The 21,165-nt window shown below is 49.5% G+C and overlaps 1 protein-coding gene across 6 annotated transcripts in view; it reads right to left on the reverse strand.

Annotated features, from left to right (window-relative positions):
* The window catches only part of JAK1 (Janus kinase 1), a 71,743-nt gene that overhangs the window by 31,575 nt on the left and 19,003 nt on the right, over positions 1-21,165 (reverse strand). The window contains exon 1 of one of the 6 annotated variants that reach the window (XM_040566414.1): positions 17,423-17,437. The exons of 4 other annotated variants lie outside the window; for them this stretch is intronic. The gene's annotated coding sequence lies outside the window, so the exon portion shown is untranslated. Of the gene's footprint in view, positions 1-4,697; positions 5,064-17,422; positions 17,438-21,165 lie in introns of those variants that run through there. One more of the 6 variants, XM_040566412.1, reaches the window with a different exon arrangement.

Here is a 21,165-nt window from a genome sequence, read left to right on the forward strand (position 1 = left end):
GCACTGATTTTTGTTTATCTTCTGCAGATTATCTCCTTCCCTCCTGAGTGTTTCGCTGATGAGTCTGTGGGCACCACTGCAGCCCTCCCCTCGCCGAGTTCATTTTGCTTGACTCGCGCCACGTTTGGCGGGCCTCATCCTGCCTGGCGAGCCCGTCTCCCAGCACCCACGCCATCCTCCACCAGCGTCACCTGGGTTGGCGGGGACACGATGACAGACGTGCCCGACTCTGCTGGAAGCCGTGCGACCGCACGGCCCTCACTTTTCCCAGAGCACGTTTCTCTTCACCGCTCTCTGTTCCTAATGCGACAACAGTTTTCTGCGACGCGCTTTGAGAAGATATGTAGGGCAAGATAGGACACCCAGACACCATCTGCTAACAACACATCTAGAAAGCTGATGTATTAAAGTCTTTTGAGCTCTCCCCAAAGCAAAAGGTTTCTTTCATCACTTAAATCCTGCCCTACCTACACACATGTATTTGCCACCTCCTTGGAAGCCCGTATTGGAGTAACCGAGTAGCTCAGCTAGCTGACAGGGAGAGCCAATTCCCAGCCCAGGGCACCCACCAGCAGAGGGGGACAATGACTCATCCTTCTCACAAAGGGTTTCAACCACAAAATGCGTGATTTTTGGTGCACGGGCACATAAACAATACCACGGCATCACAAGTGTCAAAAGCAACATCTAATTTCTTTGGACTAGGTCAACCTACAGACCTAAGACCTGAAGAAAGCTTTCTGTCCTCATGCACAGATGAGAACCCCGTAAAAATTTGGTTATCAGAAAGATGCAAAGTTAAAACCTACAGAGAGGGAATTCTAGTAGGCAGGTTGCTCAAAATCAGTTTGCTTCTGGTCTGGCTACTGAACTATTAAGCCTTTATGAAAATTTGGAAGAAAAGTATCTGGTGAAAACCTCCAATTCCTGCCTAAGATGCTGCAGCCAAGATCTCATCAGTAAAGGCAGAGCAGTTCAAGCCCAACACCCCCGGCATTTCTAAGGAAAAAAAGACAAACATACAACATTGTTGAATAACCCCTCCCAACCCCTGTATGCCTCAAAAGTCAAAGAAAGAGAAGGAAGGGGAATAAACTAAATACTTCAGAATCTATTTGCCAATCTGTCCCTGACCAGAAGGCAGCTGTCAATATGTCGGTGGGGATGGAGGAGCAAGAAAAGCCGACGGGGCTGCGACACCTCCTGCCAAGCTGGCACATTCTGCACCCGCTGAGAGCCCACGCTCTACAAAAATACCCAGAAACGCAAGAAGCGTTTCCCTAGAATAAGGAAACAGGATTAAATTGTCAGCTGGGGGATATTTCAAGGTATCAGACACCACAGAAATTGGCTCTGAGCTCCACCAGGCATTTGTAAATCTCATCTCACATGAGCTCACACGAGGCTCTGGATGCCCCCTAGCTCTGGTTTCTTACGTGAGCAATGGAGTTGTACATGTAAGACATTTTCCCAGGCAAAAGCAACAAATGAAACCTCCACAAGCTTTGAGAAGAAGCCCACACAACTCATGTCTACACTCAAGCGGAGGCAAACCTGTGCGCTGAGACTTGCTTGGACCTGAAAATTAAGTTTTGCTTCCTGCACATTTTGGGGAGCTGACACGAAAGCGAGACACGGATGGACGGTGCTGCCCAGCTGCAGGAAGGCGCCGGCCCCGCTGCACCTCCCCGGCCATCGCTGCCAGGCACTTGAACCACCACAGCCAAAGAACTGGAAGCAAAACGCAAAGCTGGAAGGCCTGTTTCAGGGGCAAAAGTCCCTAAAACACAAGGAGAGGAAAATCCCAGACAATATCTGACCAAACTAGAACTTGGTTTTATGCACCATTTTCAAGCTCTTCCTCTTTTTCTTCTCTCGCAGCCCGCTTAGTTTCTTGTTTCATGAAAAGGACACAGCCAGGGGATGTTTACGATTGCTTACGCTCACAAAGTAACATGTAGACTTTCCTAAAATGTTCTTTTTGAAAATTCAAACCCCGTACTACAGCGCACAATGAGGTTGCCTTCTAAACTGCATCTGTGTCCTTTCAGTGCATACACATTATTACTTCATCCTCGCGATGGATGCGCTCACTGCCTCCTTTTTTCCCACAGGACCCTTTCGCTGAACGCACCGTTCGGGGTTGGCTTTGTTCTCAAAGAGTGATGCCACCCCACGTTGTTTACCTCTGCCCTACAAACAGCGTTATTAATTCCCCTTGGGTTTTTCTACAGTATTCATTCTGCGATGTGACTGATCTATGCTGAAAAACTTTGTTTTAAACATCGGGCTGAGAACACAGAACGGAAATTTTCAGCAAAATTAGTTAACGTTAAAGAGTAGTGAAGTTCTTAAGAACTGAAAAACGGAGTGCACATGATGGGTAGGGCAGCCAGCCTTCACTGTACGCACGCTTACATGAACAGATGTGATATATTTCCATTTTTAGCAATCTAACTCTGAAAAGCAGAGGATGCAGGCTCCTATAGCGTTCACGTACTGACTACTTCAGACCAGACTGAGCGCTTTATGAACCCACTCAGTTCGCTGTCACACTATGAGAACTAAACGCGCTCATTTCCTGTGCTTTTCCAACGCGATTTCAAAAACTTCTGCGAATTTCATGACATGTCACCTATGTGGGAAGAACATTTTCAGCTCACTCGAAAAGCTGTGTGTTAATTTACCACATCTGGTCTGTAACTGCAGTTGTAGACGTGTGAGCACACACACAAAGTCCCGTTTTCCTCTCTTTCCAGCCCAATGTTCCTTTGGACACTAACTTGGCTTCCCCTGGCTGGGCTGGTGTGGAAAGAATAGCCACCAGCGACTCTTTGAGCTTGCTTCTAAACTATAAACTTGTACCAAATCCTTTCTCATCCACAGTTTCTGGTATAACAACAGCTTCAAATGATACAATCTGATATTATATGCTTCAACAGTCAATGTTAAGCAGCTTTCAGCTAAAGCAGTACCTAGGAGGTAAATATATCTGCGTATCAAGCTTCAACCCACCTTGGAAACCTACCACACCTACCGCACAATGACACGATTTCTGTGTTACCACCTCACAGCCGATACTCCCAAACTCACATCACACACAAACCAGATAAAAGTTCTTTTGTTGCTTTTGTTTTGTTGTTTTTTTTCCCATAAGCCGACCAGCTAAAAAAAGCTTCATTACTAAGACCGATGCTACTGGGATTGCAGGGGGATTCCAGGCTTGAAGAGAGAGGATGGACAACCTGATTTTTTTATTCCTGCCTGGGACACGACACTAATGATCCCTTTCCTTCCTCTGAATCCCCCTCCAGGCTGCTCACCTATGTCCCCTGTGCTGCGCCAGCATGCGGCGGCTCGCCCCGCGCGGTGGCGACGGAAGCCCGCTGGCCGAGAGCCACCCCATCTTCCCAGCAGGGAAGCAGGTCTTCAGGAAACTCGGCCTCTTCCTGGTGGCACGGCGCTGATTTCAGGGCTTTCCTGAGGGTCAGTTCAGATGTGTGGAAAAGCTTGCGGGACAATCAGCCGGCGTGGCGAAGAGCTCCACGAATCCACGTTTTCTTGGAAGAGGCAGCGGTACGGGCGTGCAAAGCTCGTTGCTTCAGGGCTCAGCTGGCAAGTGATGCTCGGCAGGTCGCTGCAACGGGCACGGCCAGACTACGCACGTGCCCTCCGTGCCCGTCAACAGCTAAAACTCCGCTGCAAGACTCTGCCACGCAGAAGGACCAGAAGAAAAAACACAGCACGTGTGACAACTGAAACACTGCAGGGACTGACACCGAGCTCGCTGCCGCGGGTGCTCAGGCGAGAGCAGCCACCCGGCCGGGATGGTGCTCCCAAACACACACGGGGACCCGGTGTCCAGCAGTGTGCCGGGACTTCATCAAAGCTTCAACACCTCCCTTCTTCCTCCCTGACACCCTGGCACCCCGAGCTCCCCGACCACTTGGGACTGCTGTAGGAGCCACCAGCAGTTTCCCCAGCAGGAAAAGCCTCCAGGAGGGAGGTGAAGAAGCACTTTGGCCTTCCAGATGCAGACCTGTGACTCGCAACAGCTCCTCTCTTTAACTGGACTGGATCAAGAGAGGTCATCGCTTTGTCCTGCTTCGCAAGCTTTCCAGTCTCTCCGATGCCACCGTGCTGATACATGCAACGAAGAGCCCTGACGCCTGGGGACTCGCTATGCGTCTGCACGCTCTCTGCAGGAGTTCTACATGCCACGATCCATCCAGATCCACCCTGCTCAGCAATCCCAGCTGCTCGGCAGGGTGCAGGTGCAGGGGAGATGAGCCCCAGGTCCGTTACAGCTGCCACGTTTCTCCTGGGTAACTATTTAGACTTAGGACATACCCGGGGGCATCTCTGTAGCCCACTTTCACAAAACTACATCACCTTTAGCATAATACAGCAACGATATGTCCCTTCAGATATAACGGCCATCTCCACGGTCCACTGGTGCTCCCCAATGGGGGAATCCTACGTTGTATTTATTTTTAAAGAAAAGGAGAGCTTAGATTTACGATGATGGCACTTGGACTTCCAATCCTGCCTTCGATCTTTCCTAAGAAACGAACCAAAACAAGCAAACAGCTGACGCCCAGCAAAGGCAAGAGTGCTTAACCAGCACAAGAACACTATCAGCACGCCTCTTCTGCAGGCGAGCAGAGGAGGAGAAATTCAGCGACGTGCCCACTTACCAGGAAATCGGCGCCGGCGCTGGTAACCAGCCCGGCTCTCCCCCGTCCCACTCGGAGGCCTCTAGCACAAGAGGCAGAATTAGCAGCAGTAGTTCCCCCAAATACCAACGGTACGAGTAGGCAGACTTCACACGCGCTACAGCTTTCTAGTTCGAGCGTACATAAAACATGCGAAGGGGCCGGGACTTCTCGGTGACCACAGAGCTCCTGCAGAGCTACCCCTCGCCGCGGCTCGCCGGCTGCTCACAGACCACTCTCGCGAAGCTCCCGGCGCGGTAACCGCACACGGTCACTTCTCTCGTGCTCAGCCCTGTAGCCACTTCCTTGAGAGCAACTACAGATGTTCTTAACCTTTCTCGCTTTCAAATCACAAAATGGAGACTTTTGTCCCAGTTCTCCCCACCCCCTGCTTCCTGCTCCCCGGCGCCTGGCTGCACGTGGTGGCACCCTGGGGGGCACCACCAAGCCCCGGCCCCACGCCTCCCCTCCATATGCCGGGGGCACCAGGCCTCAGAGAAGGACTGGGTGAAGGAAGAGGTGTCGCCAAAGCACAAGTTCCTCAGCCCGGAGGAGGAACTCACCCAGCACCATCCAGAAGCACTTCTGGCACCCAGCACCTCCTGAGCAGCAGGAACCACCCGAGGCGAAGAGCAACCTCGGGCTGATCGCAGCAGCCCTGCGAGGGGGAGCCGAAATGCTAGCACCTCTTTGCACTTTCACCGCTTGTAAAGGCTTAAACAGTTTTAGCTATTTGGTCAACATCTACTGTGCACATGGCAAGACGCTCGAACCCCCCAGACTGCTTTATTCACGAAGATTTCTGGTAGTCACGGGCTTCCTGTGGCGGCTTTGCACTTTGGTAAGTGTTTTTTGATGGTTTGCTTTTTTTTTTTCTTTTTTTTTTTAATGTGGTGAGAAGATAATTTTAAAGCTCACTCTTAAGGGCTCACCATTTAAAACAAGTTATAAACAAAAGCAAACAAAACTTCGCCAGTTATCTTTGCCTTTTTGTGCAGAGCAAAACCACCAACAAAGACATCTACTAACCAGTAAACATGCGTTCTATAATAAACCTACAAAACCATACCATTTCAGAGCCAACTTTGGGTTTGCTATCAAGAGTAAGAGCATTTTGGTCTCAGAAGTCTCTTACCCCTCTCTGAATTCTCCTGCTTTTCCCTGTAATGCCGGTAGCCCCAACACTACAGCTCTGCATGCAGTTCTGGCTGGACCACGTAGCCCCACGGTACCAGAACAATTTCAGGGTTAAAGACGGTCTCTCAACCAAAGCCCTTCCCGTCAGGCGCCACATAAAGAGCTCCAACGCGACGCAGTAAGGAGCTGGGAGTTGAAGCACGCACATCTCCGTGAAGTGGCAGGTGCTCTGGTAGCGCAGGGGGTGCCAAGTGCAGCTGCACGTCGCGGTGCAAAGACATCTGTACAATTCTCCACATGCAGTCAAGCAGAACAGGAATGGAATAACGAGAAAAAAATCAGTAGGATTCGAGATCTGAGCACAGATTGCCTCTGGTCTTACCAACAGGGCTGCAGATTAAGTTAAATTGGCAAGAAACGTTGAGGCACGTTCCCTGCCTGCAGCCACCAAACAAAGACTCTTCTCCTGCTGTCCTCACCCAGCTCCTCCAGCAGTCGCACCCACTTCTGCCCATCATCTCTGACAGGTGAATGCATACCTACACTGCCATCAAGAGAACCAAGGAAACCAAGAAGGAAAAACGCACCTTACCAGTGACAAAGGATGCTCCGGTGGCACCCCGTGCCCTTCAGGCAGGACCTGCCTCCTGCCAAAGCTCCACCGGGCACAGCAAAACCCAGCAACGCGAAGCAACGGAGCGTAGCTTCTGTCTTCCTGTCCCCCTCCTTTCCCCCAGCACACATGTACACATGTAAGGTAGGAATATGGCAGTACTACCTGCCAGCACTAACATCCCATTCCTTCACCGAGAAGGACCAGCCAGCCTTTCTCCAACGCATGAAGCCCTACAACCATCAGGAAAAAAAGATGTTTCTGCATCTAGAAAGTTGGAGGCACTGGTCCAAAAGTGGCACTACCTCTCCCTCTGCCCGATATAAACTGCATTTTAATTTCTGCTACACCATGCAAAGCACCACCTGCGTTTGGAAACAGATTTGCCCCATGCGTGGCTCTCTTCTCCGTGACCGTAAGCAGAGCCCCTCCAGCCCACCCCACGCACCACACACCGCACAGGTCCCCAGGCACCCTCTGGAAATAAGATGCAGGTTACCACTCTCACTAGTACTAAAGCAGTCAAAAAATGGAGGGTAAATGTTTTAATGGTAGTAGATGTTGCAAAGGGGAACCATTACTTAAAAGCCAAAAGCATTCAGGTTAATTAACACTGCAATAAACAGGCAAAAAAAAAAACCTTATTTATCCACGTATGCGCACGAGAGACGTGCTGAAAAGAAAGTGAACACCAAGGAGCTTTCCAGCCCAAAAAGTTCCCATGGAAAGCCACTGGACTACGCGGATTCAAACTATTTTAATGATCAAAACTATTTGGGCTGTGTAAAGAAAACTTGTTCCAAGTTCAGAAAAGCTGGAGAAGGACTAGCTCAGCACTTCGTGTTAAAACACAGCCTGCCCACGGACGAGGCCTCCGGCATCTGAGGACAGGGAGCTGCACGGTGGCAGAGGATCCGCTCAACCCGCAGGAGCGCAACGTGGCCCAAACGCCGCGCCTGCTGTTAGAGCTCTGCTGGAGGGGGAACGCTGGGTGGGCAGGTGAGCGAGGCGGCTTCAGAAAAGGAGCAGCTCCCGAGTCCTCGTGTCATTTTCTTGCATTTTGCGATTGGCGCATGCTGAAACGAAGTAACCGGATATATTTGGCTCAGTTTGGGCGGTTTTCTCTACAAAGTTGTACAGTTTTTGGTGGTTTTCTGGCTCAAGTTACACAGGGCTTCCTACCGCTCCTGGCAGCACGATGGAGATCAGCCCTGGGAAAGGAGAACCAGACTCACGTCCCGACACTGCTACTTGAAGCTAACTTTATTCCTATTTTACTGTGACTACCTCTGGCATGCACCGTGCATACGCTGGCCCGCTCATGCCCACGCACATTTCTCCAAAGACGTGTACGACCGAGGAGGAGAAGCACCGGCTGCTGTTGGGACATCGTTTTTAATGAGTGGGAAACGCAGGTCTTTATTGCCCAGCTGTTGCGATAACCACGCGGAGCAATTACTTTTTATGACTGACTGATCACCAGAGCACACCTGCAGAACAGCCAGCTGTAAACACGTTTACTCCCATTAGTCAGAAGAAGGAACCCCACTAGTTAATGGGGTTGTCAGACACAAAATAAGAGACAACGACACTGAAGCTCCTCTTCAAGTCCATTCACTGCTTGTTTTCTGCTCCCCTCACCACTTCGCCAAGGCTGGAGCTTCTGGGGGAGGACAGGGGAGCAGCTCATCCCTGCCAGGACTGCTCCATCCGTACCACCAAGGGCCTCTCCTCCTGTGGTTCATACATCCCAAAGGCCAGCCAGGGTGGTTGCATGCGTGTGAGAAACAGAAAAGGACAGAAAACGGTGCATAAACTGACTTTTAGAAAAAAGGAATAACAGTGACAGATCTTGAAACTGGTTTATTTTCAGACTGCCTGGGGCAGGAACTCCTCTTTTCTCTTTAAAAAGCCGAGCGCTGCTCTACCTCTTCTCCCACTAACGAGCAGCACACGCCATAGCTGAAAAATGAGTCTGCGCTGACCTTTGCTCGCTTTGGTCTCAGGTAAATGGTTTGTTAAGAAAAAAGTGCTGTGTTCAAAACACGTTCCCCAGCTGGAGCCGGGAGGGTGCCTGGCAAGCCTTGCACATTGTCCTTTTCTCCTGCACCTGACCCAATGCAGACGTCTGCCTTCGAGCTGGATGCCACGCGCTCCTCGTACCGCCGGCCTGGGCAATTGAGTCCAAGATGCTTCCTACCTTGTCCTAAAACAGAAAACTAGAGTAGGTCAAACAAGGCTTCCAAGTCTTTCCTTAGACTAACAAGGGACCTCAGACATCCGCAGCCACGCTCATCTCTTTAGCCTGGAGACTGAAAAGCTGGATGAGCAGACTCTCCCCCGGGATATGCTTCAGTTTACTTGCAATTATTTCTAGATTCCCAGGCCTTAATGAATATATTGCCTACCTTACCATAAAGAGGAGCACATAAGCCCTAAATATCACCTGTAAGGGTAATAAACAGCTGCAAATCTCACCCTAAGTCATTTTTCTCTGATCCAAGCCATGACAAAGAGCTGAATCTGGAAAAAAAACATCGCTTCTCACAGCTTCAGGCTCGTTTCCTCCTAAAAGTCAAATACAAGTAAATCAGCAGAAGCCAATTAAAATAGAGGAAACCAACCAGTGAAGCTATTTAGAAACGAGGTTTGCATAGACAACTCGAGCTCTGCCAAGCAGCAAGGTTACCAAAAAGCAGAGCCCGAACCGCGGTGGCTCTGCAGCAATAGGATTTGATGCTCCTTCTCAGCTCTTTCAGCCTTCCGTGCACAGCCCTGCAGCCAACACTTGCTGCTTTATGCATGCACAACTGTTCACCTGGAGAGGCATCACCCGCTGCTTTCAGGGTGCAAATGGTGCCAGCCACATCTCAAGTGGCCCCTGGATACTAGGACAGCACAGGTCCCGTTGTTTTTGTAGTGATTCTCCTACAGGACTTGAGAAATTGGCATAGAAGTGATGCTGGCTGCCAACCGCTGCAATGAGCCTTATCTAAGAGTCGTTTTTTTCCGCCTGAAGTGGAGCAATACGCTGCTACCCATCTAGGATTGTTCTGATCTCCCGAGACAACAAAGGTAACCGACAATTCAGCGTTTAAGCGCCGCAGACTTAGCCACAAGCAGCTTGTTCTGCAGGAACGGGGGCCGAGAAGGAACCTGTAAATCGGGCCCACCCCTCTGCTATCCCCAGCGTGGCACAGACACCAGCACCCAGCCCGCCTGCACACACCCGGATTAGCTGAGTAAAGCAGTACGGGATCTCAAAACACCGTGCCAGTAACGGTGGAATTTTTCAACCAAAGTTTTAACTGATTTCATCGAGTTCTCTGCTTCCTACTGAACAGCCACCCCCAGTCTAACTGTGAATGCTGCGGCTTGACGCGGTGCGCTCGTCACAACCAAGAGAACTGCTGCTGCGCGTATTTTGTCAGCGATGACTTATATCCTAGCATCGCCCTATCCGACAATCCAAATATTTGCATTCAATTCATTCAATCTCTTGGACAAATCCCCAGGCTATTTTTAACTAACCAGATAAACGGAGTAAGTTTTACATATTGACCTCAGAGTTGTGTCAACAGCGGCTCAAAGGTGGTAAGACAGCAGTGGCTCTAGCGTACATCGCTGAGCAGCAGAACTTTGTTTTTCTTCTCTCCACGAGTCCTGTTTGCGTTACAGGTTTTGGAGCTTACGCTGCAGATTTCAGAAGCGTCCTCTCGCTGATGGTTTGGTCACAGAATGACTGAAGCTTGCCTTTATGTTTATCTGTACCCAGGCAGCCTCTAGCCCTTGACAGAGAGGTGGGGCAATGGATGGGACCTCACCACACACAACAATTTCTGAACAATTTCAGTCTGACAGTCTAAACACTTTTCTGCCTAGAAAGTCCTGTACCTCTTCCGGTTCACCCGTCCGACTGAACTTTTCTCCAAAATCCTGATAGGGTTGAATCATCTCGCGTTTGTTTACAGTTCGTTGATTTCTCTTTTTAGAAAGCATCTCCTTGTCCTGTTCGCACAGCTACTGCACGGTAACTTGGTGGTCTTCCCTTTAACAACGAAATCCTCCTCCTCTGAGCGTCGCACGATGTACGGAAATTGTGGAAGAAGTCCCAGTCGCACATACTCTGTATTTCAGAGCATCGAGTGAAACTCTTTGAAGTCTAGCTATTATAAAGAAGTCTGCCCAAAGAAAAAAATAAATAAAGTTACACAATGGTTGATGTAACTGTTACATCTTCAGGAGTCTGCTGGCACTCCCGGGAGCGCCTTTATATTACACAAGTTTACAGGAGCTCGCTGTTCCTCCATTTCCAGTTTTGGCTAAGAGCAATTTAATACAAGTTTACGGCCAATCCTCACCACGCACTTCCCAGTCTGGGTACAGTTTTACGGCAGTTCTTCAGAAGCACACAGGAGCAGACGTTGCTTGGCTGCAGCCCTCCTGCCCTCGCTTCTGAGGCCTCTCTCCAGGCTCAGGACCATTTCACTGCTGCCCCGACTCAGCACCAACAAGCCATCAGGTCTTGCTTCGCCTCCCGTTGCTGATGAGTCCCACGATACCAGCTGCACACACAACAGGTCGGCCTTTCTTTCCAAGAGGCTGATGACCACGAGTTATCTCACCTTTAACAGCCAAAGCATGCCCAGTTTATCCCAACTCAGCCACCGTGCCTCTGCTCTGAAGAATCGTGACCCCAACCAGCTTCAGAACCAACACGGAGCTCGAGGAACCTGGCTGTGCACCGGACACTTGTTTGCACAGCACGAGAGGAAAGCGACTGCCAGGCCCTGCGTGCGCCCCACGGCTGCGGCCCTTCCTGCAGCACCTTGCCAGGAGGTGGGGACGGCAGGGGAGGGGCAGCTGCAGGCCGGCGTAACAGCGAATCCACAAGCCACACTCTTGCACCTTCTTTGGCCCGAGCCCAAATCCTCACTCAGCAGCAGTAAACAGGAAGCCACCGCTGAACTCCACGACACACGCACGCACCCCAAGCGACCTCCTCTACTTCTTCCTCCTGCAAATACAGCTGTCAACACCTGTAAAGAGAATACCTGTGTCTGTCAAGGCGTGGGCCAGGGCTGCACCTTACCGGTCGTCTTACTGGTCTTAAGAACTGCAGAGCTGAACGCGCTGCTGTCCTGAGAAAGGCAGCACTCGAAGCATTACGGAAATTGCAAGCAGGGTTATACAACAGAAAAACTGTGAATTGAATATTCATGGCGGATAAAACCCCAAAATACTTTTTAAATGTATTAGATCACATCCCTTACGAAACACCCGGTGGGGCACAGAAGCATCCCTAGGTGCTACCGTGCTACTTTCACCACCCTGCCTCGCTGCTCCCGCTGCAAGGTCCAGCCCTGAGACCCATTTATCCGCGGGGGGCCAGATGCGGCGCAGCGAACACTGGACAGCAGTACTTCCGAAAGCACGAAGCAGAACAAGAACAAAAATTACGCCAAGACCTAAAACTCTCAGAAGAGGCAAGACTGAAGACATCACTCCAAATCAATAAAATAAGTCACTGCCATAAAAAGCAGCTTAAAGACCTAGCAGCTTTTAACTGCCTTTCCTGTAAAGAGCTCCGGACAGTAAATGTGAGTAAGCAAATATTAAAAATAGCCACGGAGGGACTGTCTCGTTCAATCACTTTTAGCACTGACTCAAACGTGGCTGACTCACCCCGAGTAGCTCCCTCCGTACCTACTTTCCCAGGGCTGCCTGAAACTTCTCTTATTTTACGCCCCGGCCAGTGTCACCGCCGACCTCGGGGCCTCTGACATGGCCGGGTCACGCGTGTCCCCACGAGCAACACCCACCATTAGCATTTCATCAGAATTTTGTAAATATGCTTTCAGCCTTTAATGATCACTTCTAAGTAAATGACTCACGGCATTACACTACAACGGACTGAAAGCCAACGTGAAGAAGGACCAGAAGTTCAGAAGTTTTCATGGCTAAATCACTCTTGAAAAATTCTGCTATTATCACCAAGCATCTCGCTCTACAAAACCTCTTCCTAGCCCCTTCCCTTCCAGCCACAGCCGTGCTGCTACCTAACAGACCATGGGTCTAGGAGTTGGCACGTCGTGAATGCAGCCTGCCATCCTTTGTTCAAACCACACCAAAAAAAAAAAAAAAAAAAACATAAAAAAAACCTTCTAAAGCAAGCCTTAGTCTTATTTACTGTAGTTTACAGGAACTAGCAGTCACATACAGGGAATTTCCATATTGCTAAGTTCGTAACTTCTATGCTTCAGCTGCACATTTACGATGAAAACAGCAGCAGGGAATGGAACAGCTATCACAGAGCCTTCGCAGCAGCTGTACAATTTAATCAAGGCTAATCAAGCTATTCACATCAATTGCAATCCGCTTAATACCGCACAGACGCTACAGGTGGCAAGATGGGATCTGGACACCTTATATACAGCAGTACTCCTCCAGAACTGTGTGTGTGGTATATATGATTTTTAATCAAAGTCTTTGCCAGACTCGCTATAGCATCCACTGATGCAAATAACTTTATTTTTATGTTCATGCCTTAGAAGAGATCATAAAGAAAATGACCAGGGGAAGAAGCATGAGAGGTCGATGGCAGCAAAGCAACGCACAGTCGGTTCATCAGAACACAACCTTCAGAAGTTATGTCAAGTTTTTATTCCACCTTCACTTCTCACTGACAAAACAAGTGGGAGTTTCTGTTGAGGCTGAGCAATCTGGGGGGGGACCAACATCAAGGGAAAAGAAAAGGCACGAGGAGAATCACTACCTAGAGCAAATACTTGCTATTTCAGCGCAGCTCCAGGCTGTGGGGTGCTCTATTTGCACTGCTGTGTTGGCTGCCATCGGCGTGAATCATCTGTAGTAACTTTTCTACTACGTTACATTGCGTCAATCTTTAAAGTTATCACTTTCTGTTCTTCCCTGCCAGGACAAGCCTAACATGGCCTAACACCCCCCAGTTTGGGGGTGCCCCAGCATCACTCGGAAGAAAGCGAAGGTAGATAAACATTTCGCCCAGACTGACCCATTTGTTCACCACCAGACAGCGTTTGTTTGCTTCCAAACCTACCAAAAACTGGCAGCGATAAAGTCTGAGCTCAAACTGTCAAGTCAGAAAAACAGGAACTGTGCTCTAGGACTGGGGTTTCGTGTTTCCCCTTTTCAACTTGATAACAGAACTGACAACACACTTTGCATGGAGACCATGAGACGCAACGTCTTCTGTATTTATGGTGGAGGGAACGAGCCTAAAATCAATTCTCTGCTGTGAAGACACGGGTATTATTTTAAATATAGAGAGAGCGTAGCTCCATGCTACGTTTACTCCTTTTCGTAGCTGCATGAATGACAAAACAAGAGCAAAGGCAGCTCAGAAGGAAGGGGAACCAGAGAGGTCTCCCCGTGACCGCCCCAGCAGCAAGTTAGGAAAGGCAAGGTGGGGGAACGAAGAGCAGAGAAAGTTTGAGGAAATTTAAAACGCCGCTCCCCTGGTTTTACACGCCGTGCTCCAGCTGTACGTTTTCCAATTACAAAGCCTGAATTTCAACACTAAGGACTATTAAGAAAAGGAACTGCTGAAAAACAGCCGGGCATTCCCTGCTCCGCTCCAGCTCCGCAGGCTGACAATCTGCAACCACCACGGTGCTGCTAACTGGGAGAAAAACATTTAACCTGCAGCGAGAGATACCTCCTGCAAAAGAATACCCGGAGAAAAAAGCTCAGGGGAGCAAATCCATCCGTTAACGTGCAGGCACTTGTGTAGAGACTTATGAAAAAAGAAGCCGGGAGGCGCACGGTGCGCGTGCCACCCCCCCAGCACAGCCTGAGCACGCTAAGATGGCTCCCCGAGCCTCGGCTCTGTGCTCTTAACCATAAAAGTACTTCCTTTTTCTGCCCTTAGAAGTAACTTACAACTTCACTCGTAAGTTAGCACGCAGGAATTTCAACAGCAAAGCTTTTGCCACGTTTTATTCTTCTGTTGTTCACACATCCCCGTATTTACGCACATGCCATATATAAGGTATACACACTAAAACTGTCCAGACCCTACAAAGACCTGCCACGCCACGTAAGTGAGGCGTTGCTCATCATTTAGAGAAGCCCTGGGGAATTTTAGGCAGATGAGAAGCTTCACGCCAAACCCCTGCCCTAAATCACTGCCGGAGGGCTGCTGTCCCCTCCAAACCAACACACAAACGTCCAGAGAACCACCCCGCTCGGCTAATTGCAGGATTTAGTTAGGAGGCAGCCGGTCAAGAAGAGTATTGATTTGTAACCTCATCAACTGTTTTAAACCCTGGCAGGTTGGCTTTGGAAGAGAACAATTATTTCATTAAACATTAAGCAAATATTAGCTGCGTTAAGCAGCCGTCTGTATCGAGGAGACTTCAGACAGAGCAAACTCACAGGGCAGGTAGAGCTGATCTCACGCTTCTTTTTTTAAAGAAAAGCCAAACCTGGCTGCAATTCCTGCAGTAACTTGGATGCATCGCTCCTCCAGCACTGTAGACCCAATCTTTCCTTGGGAATAGAAAATTTTATTCCCCTAATTTCTAAGGGGAAATAAATCCCAAACCCGCAGCACGCTGTAGGTTTATAGATACGTAACAAGGGCAGAACTTGCTCGTGCCCTGTCGGTGCGCCACGACGACTGTCACAGCACCACGTAACAGCCACCGCAGCGAATGTCACCTCCTGCTGAACGCCGTCCTGGAGGCTCCCAGCACCAGGTTGAGTGTCCTGGGCACCGCAGAAATCGCGTCCAAACCCAGCCTACAGAGTACCTGCATCCTTGCAGGACTCCGAAGCAGCAAGAGCTGGGGAGGAGGGGATTTCAGCGCTTCCCACAATTTCTCCTTTCCTCTCCAAAACGCATCTTATGACAACACGTTGGAGGGAGTTCTGGGAGACTGTTTTTAGAGATATACCTGACAGTTTCTGCTCTGGCAGAAGCGTCACCCACACGGAAGGAGGATGCTCACGCAGAGCCCGTTCCACTCTTGGTGCTGCCCCGCTCCTTTCCAACCAAAAGCTTGAGCAGAACAGGGTTCTCAACAATGCCCTCAGAAGAGGGCACAGATCTGATTTTATGTTTTTTAATGCATGACACCCACAGTTATCAGATCCTCACACTGAATCCTTTTTCCATTTTGCAACCAAACCACCGGAGAGCTGACTGTCAGCATCCATCAGTTCCCAACGAGCCTTTCTGTCTTTCCCCAAGTGCTCAGCGTACAATTGATCTCTTAGCATTAATCTCTCCTGAAAACCTGAAAGTCTAGTGGAAAAAGACAGGCGGAAAATATTCTCATGAACAAGTCCACCTGAACGTAAGGAAAAGACCAAAAGCCCTTTCCACAGAGCCACCACGAGCGGATCCAGCTCCTACGACCTGCGAGGGGACAGAAATCTGCCTGCTACTGTTTTGTTGCCAACCACAGCAAGGAAGGCCAAAGTACGCTCAGATTCAAGGAGTCAGAAAAAAATGTTCTATATACTTCGTTTCTTTGATGATAACAGAAGACCTGATTTGCTAAGTGTTAAACCCATCATAAATACCAGACCACTTTTTTTTTCCCCCCCCGCAAGAATTTTTGACAGCTAAGGGACTGTGACCAGCAATCGCTGGAATCAGGGCAAAGGACTTCGTTCAGGCCGCTCCAAGCCTCCTTTTCTGCTGGCTGATAGCACACACACAACCTGCTCTCCAGAGCAGCAAGGGCTCTGAAAGCCACCCTGCCATTTCAGCTAAGAATGACGGAAGCTTAACTGACGGTCACAGAAGCCAAAAAATTTACCCTGTTATTAGCACATTCTATATGGGATGTTCCTGGAGCGGAGCTCTTGGTGCTTTACACAAGGATGCCACGCTACCAAGGTGCCCTTAACCAGGGTTTGACTCTGAAGTAAGTCCTGAGAAGTGATCTCTACTAACATTAGCTTCTTCTTCAGCCTTGGGTTGGCGCTCAGCAAATCCCATTTGCAGGCTCTCCACTAAGAAAAAGGATTTTAGTTTAGAGCGTACAGCAGTTATTGAGGCAGAAAAAAAAAAAAAAGCAACAAACTTTTATTAAAATCTTTGTCCTAAATAGAAGAAACCCCTTCTACCTCTAGCTGTGCCCTGGCCCTCTGCAGCTCTGTTTTCCTACCCTGACCATCGTGTGAGCCTCAGCTGCTGCGGCAGCGCGAAGAACCGGGCTGAGCTCCGCGGGGGCTGCTTGGGCAAGCAGAAAGGGAGCAGCGAGCACCAGGGGATGGTAACCTCCGAAGCCATATCGAGCACATGTGCAAGCTGCCCTGGCTCTGAATGAGGAACTAGCGCCGGTTCATCTGCTTTAAAAATGCGAGCTGAAATACGTGGCGCGACTTACTTCTAGACGGAGCCATGCAGCAAAGACGTCGCAGTTTAAAAGCCTTTGCCAGCTTCAGCAAAATTATCAGGAAGAGACAGTGGTTTGCATCTCCGCTGTATTTTAAAGGCTGAACTCGCCACAAAGTTTGGTACAAGTGAAGGTTTTGAAGCTTGTAATTAGTCAGCCTTACCGGCACGCACTGATTTGTCTGCACCGCGTTCGCTTGGAACTCCCAACACAAGCGGGACTCAGCAGTGTATATGTATAAGAGAACAGCAATTTATATTAATTGGTAATTAAACTTTATCAAGTAATTAAGTACCAGAGACATAATGGATTGAAGAAGTTCTAAGGGACTCGTTCCTCGGAGAAAGAATGAAGATCTCAAGGCCCACAGTGCCAGCCCTGCAGGGATGGAGCTAACGCACGATCCCGATCTGTCTCCCTTTGGAGGCAGAGCCCCGTCACAAATTTATAGGTCGGCAGGTCCTGCCCTTGTCACGTCTCATTAATTCTCTAAGCGTGGAGAGCAAGAGGGTGGTTCTAAATAAGCGCTTCTCCGTGTGCTAGATGGTACCAGGTCAGCAGGCACACACCGCGGCGCACGTCAGCTCCAGAGAACGCTACTTCGTGTGCGCAGGGCTGGATGAAGCCGAACTGCTTCCACTCCCAAGCACACCAGCGTTTCTTCAGCGGGACTGTCACAACAGAAAGCATCTGGGTTCACACATCCCTGCGGAAAGCAGGGGAGGCAGCTGACGGGAAGCCTTCTGCGCTCTGCAGGCATCCTCAGAGCGCGCTGCTTGCCCTGCTGCAGGGGCGACAAGCCCCAACAGGAGCGCCCTCAGGCAGCGCCGCCGCAACCTGCCGCGTGAAACCCCGGTCCTGCCGGCACCCCCGCAGCACGGCTGCCTCCTCCCTCCACACGCACACCGTAAGCGAAGAAAAATCTTGGCTCATTCTTCTCTTAATTCGACGGCAAACTTATAGGAATACGGCGCGATAAAATCGGGAGACGCCTTCTTCACTGCAAGGCAAACTTTCGGTCAGTTCCAAAGGGCAAGCAGGGAACCTGTACAACGAAGCAAACACGACTGGCATCTCAGTTTTCAGGCTGTGCTCCCATACGCCAAATATTCAGGATATGAAAGTTGCCTTTTTTTAAAGCAAAGCGAGCCCTCTGTTTGCCAACGCGCCTTCTTATACAGATGTAACTTGCCTGTGTTGCAGTCACGTGTGCAGGAAGTTGACAGAACTGTAAGAGCAGCAGGATTTTTTCTTTTAACTTGGCCGAAGATCGCTGTTCATAGTTTGAAAAATGATTTCTTTTTTCTTTTAAGTCAGCATTCCTTAAGCGTCCTTTCACTTACTAAGTCTATCTTTAACAGTGAATTTAAACCTCTTATTGAAAACACTCGTAATGCACGGTCGTGAATCGCTCCCAAAGTCAGTGCTGGCACAGAACAACACAAGCTGATTTTTTCCAGACAATGCCAGTGGTGAGACAAAGGCTTCCAGGCAGGAATGCTGGTGGGCAACGCTCACGCTAGCAACGTGCATCTACGTACAACGCGCTCATCGAGCTGCGGGGAGCTTGTTCTGCGTCATCAAAAGGCACGGCCCCTGCTCCTTCCACGCACCAGGAACTGCCATCGGGGCAACGACACAGCACACAAGTCCTCTTGGCAATCAACAGCTGTGACCCTACAAAACAAGGGGGCCGAGACAGGCTCGTTTGCTCTGACCGTGCCATCACTTCAGAGCCGGATCAACTCCTGACTATTCCCCGTCTCTTACAAGACACAGTTACTGAGCGACTTTCCAAAAATCAATACGTGACAGTGCAATAAAATGCATTTAAGCCACTCTCTAAGCCAGGCGGTGATGTTTCTCATAGAAAACCAGTTGCAAGGGTGCTGAGGTCCTATCACTGCTTCAGAAGAACATGGTGTCCATCACAGCCTGTACCGACTCGTGGCGGACTAACTCCAGGCACGTCAGCATTAGACGTGGTGGGAGGCAGCACCCGTGCTAAATTACGGAATCGCAGCCACTACTGCAGCAAGGACACCAACTGCACCTTGCTCTTCCTTCAGCTTACGTCCTTGAAGCACAGGATGCCACGGACCCCAGGGAAAAAGATTACATATAAATTATATATTAATATGTCACCGATGTACTATTAACGGGGGAACAATTATCTGAAGGCTCCACTAGGAAACTGCAAGGGGGAGAGGTGCTGAGGGGTGCTCGCCCTCTGGGTGCTACTGACCACCCCATCACTCAGCTGGCGTCACTCAAGTGCTGGCTGGGTAACAACCTGGGGACCACCCAGTCAGCCGGTGCAGAGCTCTGAATCTAGGAAAAAAAGAAAACGACAGGAGGATTAAAGCTGAAAATTCACAGAGTTTGAGGTCCCAGCGAGATGGGAGAGAAGGCATCCCTGCCTGCACGCTGGTGGGGAATGACGGTTTATGCTCTGCTGGTGCAGATACTTTAAAAGGCTTCCAAAAACTGGAGAGGTCACAGAAACAAGCAGGAAACAAGATTTCTGCAGTAAGACCTGGTCGTCAGAAAATCTGCGAGGTCACTTACTACTTAAGTGCTACCGCTGGGGAGAAAGCCGGGGATATTTAAATGGCTCGTTAGTGGAAAAATGAGAATGAAAGTAAGGGCAGAAGATTCAAATAAGGGCAAGAAATAGTTCAATACAAATGCAACAAATCAGTAAGAGTAGAAAGCCAAAAAGGAAAACAGAAAACGTGCCTTTTTATTTCCAGAGGAGCAGGTAACTCCTGCAGAGCAGCGTGCTCCAGCTCAGGCCACGGAGCTGCAAGGGAGGCCAAGGGAAGCTGCTGCACGCAGGCCGGGCTGGGTGATTTCACTGGCTGGTTCCTTCTGAACTCTCAAACTCTCTAAATACACGGGCTCAGACAATTTCAAAATTATTAGTATGTTTTGCCATACTTTGAGGAAAAGCGAAATGCAGAAGCATTCGGAAAGTGAAAGGTTATTTCTTGACTCAGTAAACTCAGTAAATACAAAAGAGCGCACAGGAGAACGACATAACGTGAACTGCAATCGCCAGCCTGTAATTGTTCTTGATCAAAAACATCAGAACTGAGGGAGGCCACCTTTCCTCTCCACGCAGGAGACCGCCAACCTAAGGTGTGAGAGAGCCTGACATCCTTGGGTCAAAAATTTAAAAAGAAAAAAAAAGGAGAAGAAAAGAAAAGCACCATGCAAAGCAGCAGGTTGAAATAGCAAAGTACGCGCGTAATGCCTAGAGCAAGATTTGAGCTAGATGGTACCTTTCGTACCTTTTTCTTGAACAACTAATGCCCTGCAGCCTAACAGAGCTTTACCAAAGAAACAAAAACCTGCTTTGAATGTATTGTACTCCAGTGAAATCCCGAGCAGTGCAGAGACAGGTATTTATGGATGGCAACCAACGGGAAGTTATTTAGACTGCTCGAGTGCCAAGACTTTTAGGGCTCGTTTTGTTAAATGTGCTGCTTTGTGCTGCTGGCGTCTCAAAATGGGTATAAAAGTTCGGTGTGCCAAGCTCATTTCCTGACGAACCGAGTCGCCACACACACAAACTTCTCACGGAGCGCTCCCTCGCTCCCCTGCCCAAGTCAGGATGTAGTACCTTGGTCCGCTTCTTCTCCTTACCTACGGACACAAAAGGCTTACTTGGAGCACTTTGTGTATTTTAAAGCTGCTCGTGGACGTGCAATGTCCTGTTGTGTGCTTTAAAGCGAGCTGTTGCCCAGCAGTGTTGTGTATTCCAGACTGGAGGGAAGAGCAGCTGTCCCATCTGATTTTCCCCAGCCTTCCTGCCTCTCCAAAGCCAAACCACGAAGACACGAGGTGGAGAGACGGCAAGCTCTTACAAACCTGAAATAAATACTGCACCAACAGATGTTCGCTTTGCTTTACAACGTAACTCCAATCTCAGAATAAACTCCTGCACTACCAGCGATCCAAGTCTCTGCAGAAGACCACGAGAGACACGTCTGGATCTTCCAAGGCTGGAAGGTTTGGAGCCCTTTCTCTTACCCTGCAGCATCTGCATACGCACAAGAGTTTCAAAGCCCTTCAGCAGAGAGCTGCTCCCCTCTCCATTTCAGGTACCAGCAGAAGAGCAGCGCTTGCGCCACCAGCTAAGGCAGGACGCCTTCTCTCAGCTGGACCTGCAGCCTCTGGAATAAAGGTTTGTAAGAAACCAGCAGGTCATCTCACAGGAGGAAATGACAAAACTCTATACCCCTCATTCTTTATTTACAACTGAAAAACATTCAATACTTTGATCTGCAAGAAGCTGTGCTTGCCGCAC

This window comes from Cygnus olor, chromosome 8, assembly GCF_009769625.2.
Source record: "Cygnus olor isolate bCygOlo1 chromosome 8, bCygOlo1.pri.v2, whole genome shotgun sequence".
NCBI classification, from domain to species: domain Eukaryota; kingdom Metazoa; phylum Chordata; class Aves; order Anseriformes; family Anatidae; genus Cygnus; species Cygnus olor.